The sequence below is a fragment of the Lagenorhynchus albirostris genome, chromosome 2 (assembly GCF_949774975.1).
Source record: "Lagenorhynchus albirostris chromosome 2, mLagAlb1.1, whole genome shotgun sequence".
Classification (NCBI taxonomy): Eukaryota; Metazoa; Chordata; class Mammalia; order Artiodactyla; family Delphinidae; genus Lagenorhynchus; species Lagenorhynchus albirostris.
The window spans coordinates 47,742,246-47,762,867 of record NC_083096.1 but is presented as its reverse complement, the minus strand read 5'-3'; the positions used below and the strand labels follow the sequence as shown (position 1 = coordinate 47,762,867).

General features: G+C 46.2%; 1 pseudogene; it reads left to right on the top strand.

Annotated features, from left to right (window-relative positions):
• The first annotated feature begins 14,090 nt into the window (after positions 1 to 14,090).
• LOC132515404 (RNA-binding protein with serine-rich domain 1-like) lies at positions 14,091 to 15,147 on the top strand (annotated as a pseudogene).
• The last annotated feature ends 5,475 nt before the right edge of the window (positions 15,148 to 20,622 follow it).

The window sequence follows — 20,622 nt, the reverse complement described above, 5'->3', positions numbered from 1 at the left end:
CTGCATTGGCAGGCAGATTCTCAACCACTGCGCCACCACGGAAGCCTGAAATGGAAGTTTCCAGAATTAAGTAACTTGTTCAAAGGCATGCAACTTGCAAGCAGCAGAGTTGGGATTCAAAACAGAGCCCATACCCTGACACATTCCAAATCAGGTCAAAGTCACCTGCCCCCTGCAGCTTCCGCGGCATTCCTGACCTCAGCCCCCAGGCAGTTACTCACTCTGGGGTCAGAGGCTTCTTGCCCCGTCAAGGTCACAATGCACAGATGTTATTTGCTCTTCCAGCCTTCTCCAGGGCAGGGACTAGATTTCATCCATCTTTTTATTTCTCTTTTATCCCCACTCTCTAACACCATGCTTAGTTTCTTTTTTTTTTAAATCAATTAATTAATTTATTTATTTTTGGCTGCATTGGGTCTTCGTTGCTGCGTGTGGATTCTGTCTAATCGTGGCGAGCGGGGGCTACTCTTCATTGCGGTGCGCGGGCTTCTCACTGCGGTAGCTTCTCTTGTTGTGGGGCACGGGCTATAGGCACGTGGGCTCAGTAGTTGTGGCATGTGGGGTCAGTAGCTATGACTTGCGGGCTCTAGAATGGAGGCTCAGTAGTTGTGGCGCACGAGCTTAGTTGCTCTGCGGCATGTGGGATCTTCCCGGCCCGGGAAGTGGGATGTGGGGATTAAACCCTTCTGCTATGTTGCCAAACAAAGGAAGTCCTTGGACTAGCTGTTCAAGAAAAGCTCATTTTCTAATTCATTTATGCAAATGAATTACTTTTTAGTGACAATAAAACCTGTTTATTTGCCATCAAGTTGTCTAGGAAACTGGAATTACATTCGGCGTTTAGTTTCAGTTTTTAAAATAATTTTAGACATGAATATTGCTAGAATATGTTGAAATTTCTCTGCTACCTTTAATAAGGGATGGTGAAAACAACTGAAGTTTTTATTTTTTATGGCTCAGTTAGTTATCTTGTTGCACCATCATATAGGAAGGAACACCATGAGGTGGGGGGGATACAGAGGGAGCGCTGTGATTATCTACACTTAACCCCAAACTGGTAAGATCGTTTAAGTTCTGTTTTGCTTGTCAGAGTTTCTTCTCTTAGGCTACCAGCTAGTTCTTCTCTGCTGTCAATATGTCAATTTTCTCTTCAATTAACATACTATTTCTAACTTATGACCTAATAAATAAATCAGGAAGATACACTTATTAACATTGCATATAAAAGAAGAGCGAGTTGGCGCTGAGTGAGGTTTCCAGGTCCTCTCTGCGTGATTGCCACTGCTTGAACTTTAGAACGTTGATTCCAGCTGAAGTGTTTAAGGGGGCTCTTGGACCTTGTCTGTATTCTGGATACTTGAGGTTTCCGATCTATAATCTTCCAGAAGTGAGTCAAGTATAAGTATGGACATTATTCTCAGAGATTCCACTCTTTAACACCTAACTCCATGTGTAAAAGTGTGGATTTGAGCACTCTTTCATTTTTCCTTTCTGTGTTCCCTCCCTCTCCCAGCTAATATTGCCCTGTCCCCTTCTCTCTAAGCATTCATGCCGGCAGCATATTGTCAGGAAATAAAATTGGCCTCTGAATTTGCACCACTCACTCGAATTCCTAATTTTTCTTAGGACGTAAATTTGGAACGTCAAATGGCTGCTCTGAACCTCAATCACCTCATTAAAAAGAGTGATAATTCTTCTTAGATAGGAAAACTGAAGGTGGTAATGCTGTGAAAGCATTTCCTAAAAGTATTGTCATTCAACAGTGTAACCTCACATGTCCTTGCTAACAATTATTGACAATTATTCTGTGACAGACACTGAATTAGGCTTCATAGATTTTTCTCACTTAATCTTCACCAAAAAATCCTAATTTATGCTGCAATAATGCTAATTTTATCCTCATTTTGAGAAAGAGGAAACTGATGCTTAGAAAGGCTAATTAACCCAAGTTGATGCAGGTGATAAGTGTTAGAGTCAAGGTTTAAGCTCAGGCAGGAGGACACCAGACCCCAAATCTGAGTCCCCAACGATGGCAGAATTCAGATATCTTGTCTGGTGGTGGGATCAGGGAAACAGGAGGGGTGAATTAGGGGAGTAGATTAGCAAAGGCCCCTCAGACCGCAGCCCCACCGGTGGCTGTCTCTCCATCATTCTCCATTCAGGCTCAGGGCAGCCCTGGCCCCGCATTCCCACGACAGCTCTCAGCGTCCCACTTCAAGAATGATTCAAACTCCCTTCCAGGTAGAGGTTGGACCACCTCCCTCACAGGCCATGCTGAATTTCTAAGGATTCCTGTATGTAGCTGGCATTGCAACTTTTCGGTGGTGAAATGGGGCAAGCAAGGCCCTAACACCCATGAAAACACATCTGTGTCTCCATCATGCCAGCCAGCACTTGATGATCTAAGAGAAAGCTATAGTTCTATAGAATTCTATATATCTCCAAGCTGCTGATGGAGCCCATAGTCACTGGTTTACAAGCACTTTCTTTGCCTGCTCTTTCCCTCTGGCTATGCACCCGCCTAATCTCTCTATGTGAAAAGCCCCAGGATCAAAAAGGATATTGAGTCATTACCTAATAATCTAACACTCTAAAGAATTCAGCAATGACTGCAATCTCCTGTGAGAGCTTTCCTTGCAACTTGGACCATGTAAACAAAGTAGGATTACCAAAGAGGGGACTATAATCTGGGGCTAAGTGGGGTTTAACTAGGTGGAACTGTCACGTTCTGGCCAAAAAGTACTGGCGCTTCTCTCCCGTGGTTCTCCATTTACCCCATCATTTATTGACTCCTCACAACTGGATGGCATTTAAACATAAACTAATGGCATAACCCTTCTTATGCAACACGCTCTGTGGGTAGCAGATCCTTACAATAAGCGTCACCCTATTTGACAGATAAAGTATTTGAGGTTTAAGAACTTGTCAGAGGTCACATAGGCAGGAGGTGAAAGACTGGGATTCAAACCCAGGTTCAGCTGGGACCAAAGCCTGGTGCTTGCCCCTGGACCACATTGCCTCTTGGACTGACCGTCACCACTCATTCCCTGGGAAACTGGACTGTGCCAACCATGCCTGGTCAGAATCTCAATACCATACGTGATAAGATGAATAATCCTACCTCTAAAATACCCAGCCAGCTAGCAGTTTTCTCGCCCTGATTCACTGAAATGAAGAGGCATTGTTAAAGCATATATTAGGCCCCTGCCTGAGAACCCAGAGCCTGCTGCTAACAGGCAGCTGACAGTAGTGCCTGGCTTTCTGCAGACACAGGCTGTTTTAAAGCCAGCATCAAATGCACTCATTCAGGAGGACCCCTTCTTCCCACCCCTCCTTAGATCCCTGGTGAGTTTCCATTCCCCATTAATCTTTATCCCAAGAATTGTATTCCCAGGATGGCCCTAACTCAGGAAGGAAACTGAAGGTTGGATTAGCATAAAAATATGTGCTTTTCATTAGATTGGCGGCAGGCAGCATGAGTTGTAACCTGCCCAACTTCAACACTTGGAATAGAAGCATAGCTCACAGTCTGAGAAATACAGTCAGTGCTAGATTCCCACTACGCCCCTGACTGTTTGGGATCTCTGGCTCCCTACTGGTTCATCAGACCCAAAATAAATGCCACAGTCTGGCATTCAAGGTCTTCTGTCTGCTGTCTCCAGGGCTCCCTAGTCAACCCTGGCTGCTCCGCCCAAAGCTCAGCGGCTTGGCAGGCAGCTGCCCCCATCTCCTCCCCATCTTCTCCCCAGCACCCTCTCATTTCCATCCTACCTCTCTAAGCCCATCATTCCTTTTAAGACTCACAAGGCTCCAGGAAGGTCTTCCTGACCAGCCCCTATGTCTGCATTTCTTTCCATTAGCCCTTACTCGGTAGACCTCCCATGGGTCATCAAGACCTTCTTTGGCCAACATTTTCTGAGCCCTTTCTGTGTGCTAGGCACGGGGATAAGTGCTTTGCATATGATCCTCTTGCTCTGCTCCCCTTTACAGGAAACCTCCTCAAAGAAGTTGTTTATACTCGTGTCTCAATTCCTGTCCTCTCATGCTCTTTTGAACCATCTTCAAACAGACCTTGTCCCCACCTCTCCGCTGAAATTGTTCTTTTCAAGGTCACTGATGATTTCTACACTGCTAAATCCAATCATCACTTTCCAATCCTCTTCCTCGTTTCAACAGGATGTGATGCAAGCATCGGACTCTATCATACCCTCTCATGTTGAGTAGGTTTTACTAAAAAGAAGTTAGATAATACCCCGCCAAAATTGTCTATTTCTTCCTATTTGACCTTAAGAAATAAAGGCTGAATATAAATACACACACACCCCTACAATTACTATAATTGTTTCAGCTGCAACTGTAATGTCGTATGAGGTGTGACTACTCAAATAATGGGTCTTGCTGCTAACAATGTATTTTTTCCCCCAAATGGTAACTTTCGATAATATTCTGAACAAAGCAAAGTACAATGTTCCTTTGATTTAAATGATTAAATATTAAGCGTATGTTGCCATACTAAAAAGAATATTTTGTAAAGTGGAAAGAGAGTCAAGGTTCAAATAATTCCAATAATTATAATTTTTTTCACTGCAGTGAATGCCTGACAAAACATTCAAAGTTGTGTGGGACATGAGATCGTTCTCTTTGTGTGATACTTGTCTCGCACATTGCAGGATATCGAATAGCCCTGGCTCCTGCCTATGAAATGCCAGTAGCACCCCCAGGCATTGCAAAAGCCAACAGTGCCCCTTAAGAATTCCACAATGCTGCTTCAGGGGTGACACCATGTGGGGAGACACTTGTCCTGCACTCCTGAACAGCTCATGAGCAGAGAAGCCGACTGGCTTTATTCCGGACTGTCTTTCCAAGGATCTTTGTGTAGCAAACAGCTTGGAACATACAGATAGTGTCCGTCTCAGAGCAAAGGATAGGCGTGCCTACTGCCTGTTACAAAAGCTTCAGGCTCCCTCAGCCTGGGGTTCCTTTCCTGTCATGCAACCCACTGTGTGTATGCAGGCACCTCTGGCCCTCTCCACATTGCCTTAGGCAACTGAGACTCAGGGAACAGGGCAGGGAAGGGCGGGTACTCTGGCTACTGCTATTGCTGAGAGTAATAATGTCTTATGTCTGTGACCCCAGGAACTCATGTTTTCTGCCAGCATCCGTGAGGCTGGGGTAAGCTGACCTTAAATAGGGTCAAACTCAGATCCTTCACGGTTCCTGACAATCACTCCACTAAAAATCAGTAGAACTCTACGCTAACTCCCATTTCTATATACTAGTCCTGACCCCTTCCTGAACTCCAGACACTTATAACCAATTACCATCAACACTTGAACGTCCAACAGGCATCTCAAACTTAAGTGCCCCCCAATACACTCCTTAACTCTCCCCCAAATCCTTTCCTTCCTGAAGCCTTTGTCATCTCAACAGAATGCAAATTCATGTTTTCTTGCCTCAGGCTGAAAATCTTGGCATTGGGGTTTGGGGAGGTGCTTTCCTTTCTCTTGTATCACACATCTAGTCAGTCTCTTAGTCTTCTTGACGCTACCTTCAAAAACCACACAAACTCTGACTACTTCTCACCGTCTTCGCCTCTCTCACCCTGGTCCACACCACCATCACCTGCGATCTGGATAACTGCCATCATCTTAACTGGTCCCTTCCCCAGACAGTGCATGACTCACTAGCTCATGTCACTTCTTTTAGGTCTCTGCTCAAATGTCACCATTATCGCACAGGTTTTCACGTATGACCCTATTTGAAATAGCATCCCCTTGCAGGCCTGGTGAATCCTATTCCCTTTCTCTGCTTTATTTTTCTCTCTAGACTTTATAGCATCTCATATATACATACATTGCTTGCTTATCTTTTATGATCTATCTCCTCCCATTAAAATGTAATTGTCTGTTGAATGGGTGAATCGATCGATACCATCTTCACAGCACACCCCTAGAATTCCAAAAGTAAAATTTGCAATAGTTGCTACAACTGAACTGCTCATAACCTGTATGGAGGGAGAGGATGAAATGCCATGAAACAACTGACAAACAAAACCTGGAACCAGGAAGCCTAGTGTCAGATCCTAGTTATATCGTTGGCTAGCTCTGTACTACTGGGTAAGATAAGAACAGTGACCTACAGTTATTTCATTTGTCGAACAAGTACATTCCCTGCTGATCCCATGGGTTGCGGTGATTGTCAAACTTAGTAAGTTATCCCCCAAAGCTCTGCAAACTGTAAAGGACTGTAGGATGTGTTTCTTGCTGTTTATCTTTAAAACATACCACATTTTTCATTCCCATTGTCACAGTTACAGCCTGTATGATCTTGATCGGCAAGCATTCCTGTGCTTTGTTGTCCACCTGGATTGTCTCAAGCAGTTCTGTCTGTTTTACATGCCTTTGCCCCACCCTTGCCATTTGCCCTGACCCAGATCCCCTGCTACAAAGACTCCAGGTCCTATGATGGAATGTCTTTCCCATCCCTATACTGCTTTGGAATGGTACTGTCAGGCTTCTCAGGGTGTGAGTGTTATTAAAGGTGTTACTGCTCCTTAGCAGCTCCTAGGTTGCAGGTATTGGGCCTATTCACCTTTGTGACTCCCCGACTCCTAACACAGTGTGGTTATAGCACAGCCTCTACTTGGCTGAATGAGCTCAACATGTCAGGGAGCAAGCTGGAGGCAATTTATGATTCCTCACTGACATTCTCTGTAAAGAAATCACCACTTTCCAATCTCTTGTCAACCTCAACTTCTTACATGGGCTGCGTGATGGACAAAAGCCAGCAGTGTGACTCCAAGCCTCCCTTAGAAAGTCTTGCATAGGGGCTCCAGCACCTCCCCTTGGAATGACAGCAGGATTTCCCATCAACGGTTGTATTACTAACCATTCAAGCCTCTGCCGAAACTTAGAGACAAAAGAGTGAGTTACAGTGAAGATCTTATTTCAAGCATTTGTTGAATTGAATACCAAAAATTCAAAATGACAAGATATAGCTCCAAACGAAGTGTATGACACTTGAGACGAGTCCAGAAGACCTACTCTGCTAGGAACGGAGCAGCTGATGAATTCTTAAGCTCCTTTCTGGAAATGTCTTCAAACAGAAGACTGGGAAAGCAGTGAAGGAAATGTCTTTGAAAGAAGAATTCTTTGGTGATGCGGATGTGAGAAGACACTTGCAAAAGATGCTCATGCCATCCTGCAGTTTGTAACAGGATGGGAACAGTTCAGTCCTGGACCCGAGGGCCCTTTGGACAGGGAGGAACTACCTCTGCTGGGGACTGCCTGTGGCAATCCTAAACCTCCTCAGTTAACCCTGAGTAATGACCTGCCGATCCCTCCCTTTTTTGCCCCCAAATTCCATGTCCCAGTAGAAATTCTTGGGAATCTGCTTCTCACCAGCATAGGAACTGCAGTGAAGGGGAGAAACAGAAACAGGCATGAGGGACAATAACTTCCATTATTCAAGCACATACAACGATCTACACACTTGCCTATTTTAAGCCATTTAATCTTTACAATTATTCTGAGGAGTATACAGAAGTAGCCCTATGGGGAAACTGAGGCTCAGGTTGCTGAAGACATTTTCCCATGAAAACACAGCTAGAAGAAACAGGGGAGGTACAATTTGCTGTTCCCAGAACCTTCCCTGGACTGCCCTGCTGGCGCTCACCCTGTGTGCTCCACCTGAAAGACCACTGCTCATCTCTACTGGTCCAGATCCCACTCTTCTTAAAGGGGCAGCTCCCATCTAATTACCTGCATACAGCAGTCTTGGTTCCTTCCAAGGTGGAAGCAACGGCTTCTTCTTCCATCAGATGGAACTTTGTACCTTTTATCCGACATATCACAGTTGCCCCCCCACCGCCCCCAACGTGGCCATTTGTGTACACCTTAGTTCCTCTACTAGAAGAAAACATCCTTGTGGGCTGTGACAGTGTCTTATTCACCTTGGTAATACCCAAAGCATATAATCAAAGCATTAGAGCAAGTTTCTTGCTCATAGTAGGTATTCAACACATGTTTGTTGAATGAGGAACACAGAGGCATTGTAAAAGGTGAAATCTCAGGTATTCCGGTCCCAGAGCCCCTTGTTTTCAGCTCAGATGAACAAGATCTGAGGGTTCGCTGTCATCAAAAGCAAACGCTGGCCCAATTCCAGAGGGCATCTACCCCTTCCTGGCTTCTGCTTCAAAGTTTCCCCTAAGTCCCAGTCGCAATCCTCTTGATCTTTCCCTGTTTGCTCATTAAAGTTAATTTGGGACATGAAAAGATCCAGGACTGAATATTTCACTCAGGCCAGGTCTCCTTAATACAGCAACTGCAGACAAAACGTACAAAGATGGCAGAGGTTATCAGTACGAGGCCAGTGCATGGAGCACCTGTTTACACCCTGGACCCTCTGTTCATGGATATAGATCTTCAGTCAGCTTTGGGATGCTAAGAATAGCAGGAGAAGTAGATTACGTCTCTTCATAGAGATGTCATGAGTCTTCAAGAAGTTCCACAGCTCTCCTTCTGGGAGGGATTAAGAAAATGTCGATTTGTGTGAAAATGGCCTTATGTTGAGTCCTGGGTATGGACGAAGATCATTGTTAAGAACATCAGTTATTGGGGCTTCCCTGGCAGTCCAGTGGTTAAGCCTCCACACTTCCCTTGCAAGGGGGCACATGTTTGATCTCTGGTTGGGGAACTAAGGTCCCCCACGCCGCATGGCGCAGCCAAAGGGAAAAGAAGCAAAGGAATATCAGTTACCATCTTCCGAGTTCTTCCGGTGTGGCGAGGATCCTGCTGAGTGTTTTCACATCGATTACTCTTCCAATCCTCCCAGCCATCCTCCAGGTGGTATTATAATTGACCTTGTATTTCTTATGAGGAAAGCATGGCCTAGAGAAGTTCAGTTGCTGGACTGAGATCTTACGGCTATTGGACGACAGGGAAGGTGACAAAGCTGAGATTCCAGCCATGGCAGAATAGGCCCAGGGTCTGGACTACTAACCACCGCATCCTATTGCTCCTTAGGATGTCTCAAAGTGTATTTTTTAGCAGGTAGAAAAGATACGAACCAATAACTGCTGCCTTAGAAGGTGCCGCTCTGAAGAGTGGGGTAAGGCCATGGCTTTTGTTAAATTTCACATATAAAATTGATTTATTTGAGGAATGAAAGAACAGAGGTTGTCGCATAAACAGTTGGTGCCGTGAGAACCCAAGGACGACTTTGCCTATGTGACATGCCTATAAGGCATGTCAAGGTTTCAGGATTCAGCGGGATGGTCTGTAAAGTTTACGAAGCTGGAGCCAGAGGGGTGAGGAAAGTGGACGAACACAGAAGCACAGTAAAGTATCGCCACTCTCAAGTGCCCTTTGCCTTTGATTCTAACAGACATATATTTGTTTTCGAAGAAATTTTAATTCTAGTCAATGTAAGTTACTCAGTCCTATGGAAATATTTTTAAAAGCGGAACTGGGGTCAGGACTAAAATAAGAAACGATGCAAGCATAAAATAAAAACCTCACCAGATGGGTGAGGTCTTGTTACACTTTTGGTGGGTCGATTCCCTCTCTCACCTCAGGGCAGGTCTTGTACCCCTTGTCTGGGCTGTGTTGGGATCTACTCTTGGTAGGGACATGCTGGTATTAAGAGTGGTGGGAGTAGGGCCTACAAAGACTGGCATCCCCTGGTGATGGGACCATCCCGGGTGCAGTCACTGAAAGGTGTTTATGCAGAGGAAGACATTTTCTCTCAAGTGGGAAGACGGGTTTCCTCCATCAGAAAGAGAGGTCCTATGGAATTGGGGAGTTCAAACCTCAGCCTCCCCTGTTTCCCCATTCCAGATCTCAAGGTCCCATGCCTTCCTCCACAGGAGCCCTTGTCTTAGCGTTAGAGACTGGGGGAGCAGGCCTTTAATTGGCCCTGCCACTCTACAACACACCCAGTACAGCACTGGGTCCTTAGCCATGTTGGCCCTGCAACGGTAAGAACGGACGGATTCCTTTCAAGTTGGTATAAAGGCTTTTGAAAGTACTTGACACTAGAAGCTTCCCTGAGTTTCTGGCAGTTTTCTAAGACATACCCAGGGACGATTCTGACCAACCTTGAACCTCCCCAGGAACACCTCCTGTCAATGAACTATTCTAATCTGCACTCGACTCATCATTCAGCATGACATTCTCTCATTAGTGTGCAATTTGAATATTTCCTGTGCGTGTCTAGTCTGCTACACCTTTAACTATATCGTAAGCTTTGTGAGGGCAAGATTATCTCACAACATTTAGTGAATTCATATGTACTGAATTCCTGAAGGCATTCTGGCTCATCCTGGCATTTCATGCCGGACAAGTGGCAGTGGCTGTGCCTGGGGCCCCTCAAGAACGTGGGGTGGTGGTCAGGGAGACAGGTCTGCGGGGGAGTCTCGCTGTGGAGCAGACAGGCCATGAAGGACGTCCGTGGGCTCCTGTGGTCAAGCTGAGTTTTCCTCAGGAAACTCTTTCGAGGCACTCGGTGTCCACAGACTCTGGAGCTGTCTGCCAGCTCTGCTAGTCATTCACCATCTTTGGCTTCCTTCTGGTGACTGGTGGGCCGTGTCTGGGTTGGGGTGGGTGATTCCTACCTTCAAAGTCTTGGTCAGGAGGTTCCTATTTTAATAAACACCATGCAGCCTTGGTGCCTGGCCAAGGTGGGGCCTGAGCAACCCGGACGGGACCTGAAGTGGGGCCCCTGTCCTCATGCATGCCACTTGCAACCTCACACTGCTGTGGGCTCAGTGCTGCTGTTCTGTCTCCTCCTCCGGCCACTGGCAATCAGCTGCCAGAAATGGCCAAGAGGTGGAGAGAAATGTGGTGGTCAGGAGATGACTGCTGTCTGCTTGCCCCTGAGTGTCCACTCTGTCCCTTAGATCTATAGCTCTGAGGTACTGGACATATCATTAGGAGCGACCTAAAACAGCCTTTTTTGACACCTGCAGTCCAATCTAGGTAGAACTGGGCTACCCAGAAACGTGCACTGGCTCTGTGCTGATGGTGAGTACTCAGCGGAGCAATGGCCTTTGCTGCACAGAGGGCCACTTCCGCTCACAGCAGCTCAACAGCTCCCCAGAGCGCGGGCAAGAACGAAAGAGAATACTGGAGATTTCTCCTCCCTGGTTCACTCATCACAGTGTCACGTGCATGGCTTCCCTTTGTACCTCCTCCCCCTGAGCATTTAGCTTTTTGAAGTTTTCTGGGTGTTTTGATTACTAGTTAATAAGGAAATACTGTGGGGTTACACAATTACTCCCTTCTAGGCAATAACCCCATGCTTCCCTCCCTCCTTCTCTCTCTCCCTCCTTCATTCTCTCCCTCCTCTCTCTCTCTGCTTCTCTCTCTCCCTCCTTCTCTCTCTCCCTACTTCTCTCTCTCCCTCCTTCTCTCTCTCCCTGCTTCTCTCTCTCCCTGCTTCTCTCTCTCCTTCTCTCTCTCCCTCCTTCTCTCTCTCCCTCCTTCTCTCTCTCCCTGCTTCTCTCTCTCCTTCCTTCTCTCTCTCCCATCATTCAAATGATGTTACATCATTTGCAAATATTTTCTCCCATTCTGTAAGTTGTCTTCTCATTTTTTCTTTTTTTATGGTTTCCTTTGCTGTGAAAAGCTTATAAGTTTGATAAGGTCCCATTTGTTTACTTTTATTTCTATTGCCTTGGGGGACTGACCTAAGAAAACATTGGTATGATTTATGCCAGAGAATGTTTTGCCTATGCTCTCTTCTGGGAGTTTTATGGTGTCATGTCTTACTTAACATGTGTTTAGTTCTCACACTACATGTTTCTGTTTCTGGAGTCTCTATTACATCATATTATGTTAATTTATGGGCATATGATACTTGCTTGCTCCTACACCGCAGTTTTAATTGTTGAATATGTATAATGTATTATGAAAATTGGTAAAGCAATTTATTCCTCATTTTTCCTTCTGGGGAAAAAAAAAAAAAGAAAAAGACCTGGGTTCTTCTCTAAATGTCTTTCCCAGATATATTTTAGAATGGGTTTGCTGAATTCCATTAAAATTATGTGGACAATTTTTTTTTTGGATTGGGAGTGCATTTAATTTAAATATGTTTCTATAAATGCAGGTATGTTACCCAAAAGATATGTTTTATGAGCTATTATGTTGGTAGAAATTCATTAATTATCAGAGATTTGCCTAGCAGTTTAGAACTGGAGCACAAATAACTTGCTAAGAGCAAGGAGGAAGTGTTTTCTGAGTTATTTCATCATTTTCCATGGCTGTATTAAAAAATGGCGATAAAAAAGTGGCATCCCAGAAGAAAAATAATAGGAAAGAGCCAAGTAACTAAGTGTAACAGGAGAAACAAGAAGGATTTGAAACACTCTGACCTGTACCGAGAAAGGTAAGCTCCAGCCGGGAACGTGGAGGCTTCTTAGCCTCTCCACACCCTGGGGAACCTGGGGATAGAGACAGAAAGTATGATGTATACATACTGTTTAGGAGGATGGGGGATATTCTCACTGTTCTACTCATGCACACTCTCCTTGCTGCCCACTTTTTACCCATTTTGTTGTCTGATTAATCACCCCGTTCTCTGCAGAGAAGTCAGTGGAAGCCAGATGACAGAAGCAGGGGCTTGGCCTTCAAGCTTACCAGCTTAAATCCCTGTCCTATCCCTGACCAGCCATGAGTCTTTGGGCAAATTAACCTGTTGGAGTCTCAGTTATGGAGATTTCTGGAAAACCAAGAGGGCACACCTTACGTAGAGATATTAAGCAACGATATACAGAGAAACTCTTTCAAAGTCAGTGGCGTGTTTTTACACACAGACCAGAAAGAGAGAGGACCCGCTGCTTAGATAATTCAGACTTTAGACCATTGATGCCTCCCTGAGAGTTCACAGGGCAATCAGACATTACATTGAGGAGAGACAGGAAAGGGAGGTGCTAGAAGCAAAGGAGACTTTATTAAGTATCAATTGTGTAGAGGACATTATATTCTTCTGGAACTTGCAGAGCAAATTAGGTAGCTAGGATATGACAAAGTCTCTGCTCCCTTTTTTTTTTTTTTCTGGCCATGTCCTGTGGCATGCAGGAGTTCCCTGACCAGGGATCGAACCCATGGCCCCTGCAGTGGAAGTGCAGAGTCTTAACCACTGGACCGCCAGGGAAGTCCCACAAAGTCCCTGCTCTTAAGCAGCCTCCCTTTTAGTTGCTGAGGCAAAACCTCCCCCAAAAAAACAATGTGAGAAACAAGACAAGGCAGAATCCATCTGTCTAACAAAGGAGAGAAGAGCAAAACTCAGGAGGTCTCTACCCGCCTTCTCCCTGAGGGCTCCTCAAGTTTGGGGCCATATATACAGAGCTAACTTCTACCTACTTTTATCATCTCCCTCTGGCCACTGCTCCCAGGCAGAATGGAAAGTTGTGGACACGAGCCTACACGTCTGGTGAACTGGTTCTCACTGTTCCCTTCCATTCTAGCACACCGGGAACTAATTGCCTTCTGCCAAAGGAGGAAGGTAAACATTTCCCAGTGTGCACCTGCGAGAATGTGTGCACTCCTGACGTCTGTTTGGGCCTTTGAGATGCTTCTGGTTACACTTGTCCCTCTCTCCCATGGCCTGCTTTCTTCTGCTCCTGTCCAGTGCTTAGAGGAGAGGCGGACAGGTCCACAAACTCGGAGAGTATCCAGAAAAGGCCTGGGTTCCTCACAAACATTTGCACATCGTTTAAGATCCCTTACTCATATGTTTGGTCATATATTGAAAGCATGAAACCGTATAAACATTGGGAAGTGTGCTCACATTATACATACTGAGTATCTATCCAGCCTCTTCATTTTTCTGTAACAGACACATTTGGGGGAGCACCTAGAAAGCCCCTCACCTGCCCCTAAATCTCTCTCCACTGGACAGTAGATGAACCTGAAAAACTAGCTTTTGAGATTAATTTTGGGATGTCAGGGTATCATTTCTTATTAATATCAAGATATGTTGTTGAATATTACATATTCAACATATCTGCATATGTATTGAGTATGAATTAGCTCATCAACTTTATTCTCTAATTATCATCTGCTGTGTGTCTAACACACAATAGGGCCTCCCCGCTCCCTAATCGTGACGCCCGAGCAGCGCGGGCCTCAGTGGCTGAGGAGAGGGGGAGGAGGTCGCGGCGGCGGGAAGATGCTGCACTTTGGCGTAAATTGCAATCGATTAGGGATCGTTTCTCAGACTCAAGTTAGAAGGGAGAGTTCAGATAAGTGAGGCCGCCATTGCTGCTTTGAACACCTCAGAAGGGGAGAATGGATTTATCAGGAGTGAAAAAGAAGAGCTTGCTAGAAGTCAAAGAAAATAATACAAAGTCCAGCACTGGGGTCCTCCTACCAAACGCAAAGACCGCTCTGATGGGAAGTCCAAGGATCGCTCTAAAGATAAGGGGGCCGCCAAGGAGTCCAGCGAGAAGAATCGTGGCAGGGATGAAACTCCAAAGAGGCGCAGCGCTTCCAGTGATAGCAGCAGCACCAGGTCTCCGTCCAGCTCGACCTGCAGCTCGGGCTCGAGCACCAGCACGGGCTCCAGCTCATCTTCAGCATCGAGCCGCTCAGGAAGTTCCAGCACATCCCGCAGCTCCAGCTCCGGCAGCTCCCCTGGCTCTCCGAGTCCTTCTCGGCGCAGGCAGGACAACGGGCGGCGTTCCCGCTCCAAATCCAAACCACCCAGAAGAGATAAAAAGGAAAGGAAAAGGCGGAGCCCTTCCCCTAAACCCACCACAGGGCACATTGGAAGGCTCACCAGGAATGTGACCAAGGATCATATCCTGGAGATATTCTCCACCTATGGGAAAATTTAAATGATTGACGTGCCTGTAGAAGGGATGCACCCCCGTGGAGTCTGAGAATCCAGATGAGGCCGAGAAGGCGCTGAAGCACGTGGAGGGAGGACACATCGATGGCCAGGAGATCACTGCCACCGCCGTGGTGGCTCCCTGGCCTCGGCCGCCCCGCCCCCCGGCGATTCAGCCGTCCCTGGAGAATGCTGCCACCGCCTCCCGTGTGGCGCAGGTCCCCCCCACGGATGAGGAGGAGGTCGCGTTCCCCTCAGCACAGGTCCCCGGTGCGCCGGCGCCACAGGAGCCGCTCCAGCTTCAACTCCTCCGTATAAGCAGGGCCACGGAAGCTCTGCCCTGTGACTTGTATCCCATCCAACTCACTTCTGTCACTTTTCTAGCCGAAGGAGGATCGGTAGGAAAGAAATCCCTCACTCAGGGGCAGGCTTCGGAGGTGAAGGCAGTAATTGCTACGTTTCCCCTGGCGGCAGATTTCCGGCTGCAGGGGCGTTGTTGGTTTGGGGGTCACGCTTATAAAGATGCCCTCCAGTTTTCTGGCTAGAAAGCTTCCACATTTCTAGTTCCTGAGAGGCAGTTTAGTGGCAAAGTCAGCAGGGATGAGCAGGGGGCTCCAGGAGGTGGTACAGCCCCAGCCTGGGAGCATGTTTTCCCCTTCCACAGATGACCTGGGGCCGATCTGGTGGCCTGCTCGTGCCCTAACCTGCTGGCCTGCAGGGTCCCACAGGAAAGGGTGTGCTTTTATGCAACTGCCGTTCCTGTTAGCCTGGCCCTGCGCCCCTGTTAGAGTCCTCTTCTGACCTCAAGGGCCAAATACCCGAAATCGTTCTTTTCACGTGTACTCATGTGCGTACACACACACACACACACACACACACACACACACACACACACACACACACGAACATCTCCCTTTCTCTCTGAAACTGGTAAGTTGAGAGCCAGCTCTGTCGGGTCATCACAGAACTGCCCCCTCTCCCCCCCCCGCCCCCCACCCCGTTGTGTCGGTATTCATTGTGGTCGTGTAGGTTACCTTGGCAATGTGTTCATTGCTTTTTTGGCTTTTATTGTACAGTCAGTACTATACATTTTCTCTGTTTTCAGTTTTGTAACTTTGTAGCATTTTAGATAATATTGTGTTTGTACTTTCTTGTGTAGAGAAAAGAATTGTGTTGAATAAACCTAGGATTAGAGTGCAAAAAAATAAAATAAAACATACACAGGTAGAAAGAGTTCTAGGCACTAGGTGACTTTCAGTTGCATTTGCAGGACTGTATTCAAGGCAAGAGTCTACAGGTAAAGGGGATGGTGAAGAACAAGGTACAGGGAATGTGAGACATGCCCTGGGAACACCAGTGGTTCTGGATTTATTGTAAGAGGTACATGGAACCAAAGTTTCTCTGGGAGGGAGGGATAGGAGTGCTTAGAGGAGAGGAAGGCCATTATTCAACATGAATGATGCTGACCTCACAGTCTTCTGCATAATCATCTGTCCTTACCGTGTAAGCAATGCTGTGGGGCAGAGAGGCAGCACTCATGTGCTGACAGCGCCCCTAGTGGAGAGGAGGAGAGTTTGCACCTAGGTCACAGCACTGCCTGTGAACCCTCAGCCTCAGCCCTCAGCTTCTCCGTTTCCTATAACTCTTTAATATCAGAAAGTCCAATCTGTCCATGCCCTTGAGGATGAAGGTCATTTTCTTGACCGTGGGACAGTGGGGATTTCAGTGTGAAAATGCTGTGGGAGAGAGAGCTTAAGATTGCTTTACGGAAGGGCTTACCTTCCTTATTCCATGTTAAGTTCAACTTTCTTTTCTTTTTCTTGTGCAAGTGTGGCATAGATTGGCCAGCAATTCACCATATTCATTTCCTTTTCCTCTGTATGCTGATAAATTACATTTTCCACCTACCTTGCAGGTGGATGCAGCCTGGCAACTGGGTTCTGGCCAATGGAGTGTGAATGGAAGCGACATATATTACTTTCCGGTCACATCCATAAAATCCTGTCTCGCACACTCTTCCATGCTATTTTCCTTTCCTCTGGATTTATACAGAATATCACAGCTTACTTGAAAGCCATACGTTGCTGAGGATGGAGGAGCTGCAAGATGAAAAGGAAAGATTTCCTGGATTACACCTTTTAGGAGGCCTGTACATTGTTCAGGAACACTCATTTTAGACTACATGTGGTCAAGAAACAAACTTTTTTGATTAAGCCATGGAAAGTTTTCACATTGTTTGTTATAGCAGCTAGTTTACCTGAGCTAAGGCAAAACTAATATGGAGTCTTTAGAGGAAAATTTGGAAAAATCTGTAAGCAAAAAATGAGAGAAAAAATAAGCACCTGCAATTCTAAACCTGATGATAACCACTGTTAATATTTTGCTGTAGAATCCTAGCTTTTAAGAAAGCAGGGTGGTGAAATGGGGTAAAAGAATGACTGGAAATAGAGAGACCAGGAATCTGGTCACCATTTCCCCCTAAATAGCAGAGCTTTGGTTTCTCTATGAAAAAAAAGAAATAGCTTTGTCACCTGTCTTGTCTAAGGATGGGCGTTGTGGGGTGGGGGGTTGGAAAGCACAGAAGTGAAAAGAAGAGGGAGGGAGAGAGAGAAGGAGGGAGAGAGAGAAGGAAGGAGAGAGAGAAGGAGGGAGAGAGAGAAAGAGGGAGGGAAGCATGGGGTTGTTGCCTAGAAGGGAGTGATTGTGTAACCCCACAGTATTTCCTTATTAACTAGTAATCAAAACACCCAGAAAACTTCAAAAAGCTAAATGTTCAGGGAGAGGAGGTACAAAGGGAAGCCATGCACGTGACACTGTGATGAGTGAACCAGGGAGGAGAAATCTCCAGTATTCTCTTTCGTTCTTGCCCGCGCTCTGGGGAGCTGTTGAGCTGCTGTGAGCGGAAGTGGCCCTCTGTGCAGCAAAGGCCATTGCTCCGCTGAGTATTCACCATCAGCACAGAGCCAGTGCACGTTTCTGGGTAGCCCAGTTCTACCTAGATTGGACTGCAGGTGTCAAAAAGCTGTTTTAGGTCGCTCCTAATGGTATGTCCAGCACCTCAGAGCTGTAGATCTAAAGGACAGAGTGGACACTCAGGGGCAAGCAGACAGCAGTCATCTCCTGACCACCACATTTCTCTCCACCTCTTGGCCATTTCTGGCAGCTGATTGCCAGTGGCCGGAGGAGGAGACAGAACAGCAGCACTGAGCCCACAGCAGTGTGAGGTTGCAAGTGGCATGCATGAGGACAGGGGGCCCCACTTCAGGTCCCGTCCGGGTTGCTCAGGCCCCCACCTTGGTCAGGCACCAAGGCTGCATGGTGTTCATTAAAATAGGAACCTCCTGACCAAGACTTTGAAGGTAGGAATCACCCATCCCAAACCAGACACGGCCCACCAGTCACCAGAAGGAAGCCAAAGATGGTGAATGACTAGCAGAGCTGGCAGACAGCTCCAGAGTCTGTGGACACCGAGTGCCTCGAAAGAGTTTCCTGAGGAAAACTCAGCTTGACCACAGGAGCCCACGGACGTCCTTCATGGCCTGTCTGCTCCACAGCGAGACTCCCCCGCAGACCTGTCTCCCTGACCACCACCCCACGTTCTTGAGGGGCCCCAGGCACAGCCACTGCCACTTGTCCGGCATGAAATGCCAGGATGAGCCAGAATGCCTTCAGGAATTCAGTACCTATGAATTCACTAAATGTTGTGAGATAATCTTGCCCTCACAAAGCTTACGATATAGTTAAAGGTGTAGCAGACTAGACACGCACAGGAAATATTCAAATTGCACACTAATGAGAGAATGTCATGCTGAATGATGGGTCGAGTGCAGATTAGAATAGTTCCATGACAGGAGGTGTTCCTGGGGAGGTTCAAGGTTGGTCAGAATCGTCCCTGGGTATGTCTTAGAAAACTGCCAGAAACTCAGGGAAGCTTCTAGTGTCAAGTACTTTCAAAAGCCTTTATACCAACTTGAAAGGAATCCGTCCGTTCTTACCGTTGCAGGGCCAACATGGCTAAGGACCCAGTGCTGTACTGGGTGTGTTGTAGAGTGGCAGGGCCAATTAAAGGCCTGCTCCCCCAGTCTCTAACGCTAAGACAAGGGCTCCTGTGGAGGAAGGCATGGGACCTTGAGATCTGGAATGGGGAAACAGGGGAGACTGAGGTTTGAACTCCCCAATTCCATAGGACCTCTCTTTCTGATGGAGGAAACCCGTCTTCCCACTTGAGAGAAAATGTCTTCCTCTGCATAAACACCTTTCAGTGACTGCACCCGGGATGGTCCCATCACCAGGGGATGCCAGTCTTTGTAGGCCCTACTCCCACCACTCTTAATACCTGCATGTCCCTACCAAGAGTAGATCCCAGCACAGCCCAGACAAGGGGTACAAGACCTGCCCTGAGGTGAGAGAGGGAATCGACCCACCAAAAGTGTAACAAGGCCTCACCCATCGGCATTGGCAAGAGTATGGGGAACGTGGGTGTGAATGAATTCTAAAGGTGTTTGACTATGTAGAATGAAACTGAAGAGTTGATTGAGCCTCATTTATCCATATGAGTTGACTCTCCTGAGATTCTAGGGTTAATACGTGGCTTGAGCATCTGGGAATGGTATAAATATCGATACTTGGCTAGTTTGGCCAATTGAAACCTGGGCTCAATGGCGGCCTACAGTCGGCAAAGTTGACATACTGGAACTTCCCTGGCAAACTCTGCAGAAGCACTGCCAAGCAGAACATTCTGCAAGGATGAGCAGTTCCTAAAATCTGTGCTGTCCACTATGGTAACTTCTAGCCACTTGTGGCTACTGAGAACTTGAAATGTGGTCAGTACAACTAGGGAAGCGACTTTTTCATAGTAATAGATTGAAATTTAACTAGCCACATGTGGACAGTGGCCACTGCAGCAAATGGTGCAGTGCTGGTGTAAAGAGCCTGAAGGCTCAGGAAATGGCAAGGTGACTTCTTTTGAGCTGAGTCCACTCTCGCTGCATCCCATGGGTTTTGGTACATAGAGCGCTTTCACTGTCATTCACTTCTGAATAATTTTTCCATTTATATTGTCATTATTACTTTATTTATTTTCTATTTAACCCAAAAGTTATCTGGAAAACATTTCTCTTTTTATTTCTATCAGTTTTATTTTATGCATATAGAGGCTGCAGTGTTAATGCATTAAAATTGATAATTGTTATATCTTCTTTGTACTTGAAGGTGACAGAAAGGACAAAATATATTTGTCCCTTTTAATGTTAGTGATTCTCATCTTTAGTGTTCTTTTTTCAGATGTTAGTATTATAACATCTATTTTCTTTTATTATTTTTCTAGTCTTCTTTAATGCCTATGTTTTCAGCCTTTCTGTGCCCAGTTGTTTAAGCATATGTCTTATAATCAGCATATAGCTTGACTTTGTATTTTAACCTCTTCTGAAAAGCTATTACTTTGACGGGAATTTAAGATACTTACATTTACCGTGATCATTGATATATTTGGACGTAGTTGTAGAATTTTATTTTATGCTTGCATTGTTTCTTATTTTAGTCCTGACCCCAGTTCCGCTTTTAAAAATATTTCCATAGGACTGAGTAACTTACATTGACTAGAATTAAAATTTCTTCTAAAGCAAATATATGTCTGTTAGAATCAAAGGCGATGGGCACTTGAGACTGGCGATACTTTACTGTGCTTCTGTGTTCGTCCACTGTCCTCACCCCTCTGGCTCCAGCTTTGTAAACTTTACAGACCATCCCGTTGAATCCTGAAACCGTGACATGCCTTATAGGCATGTCACATAG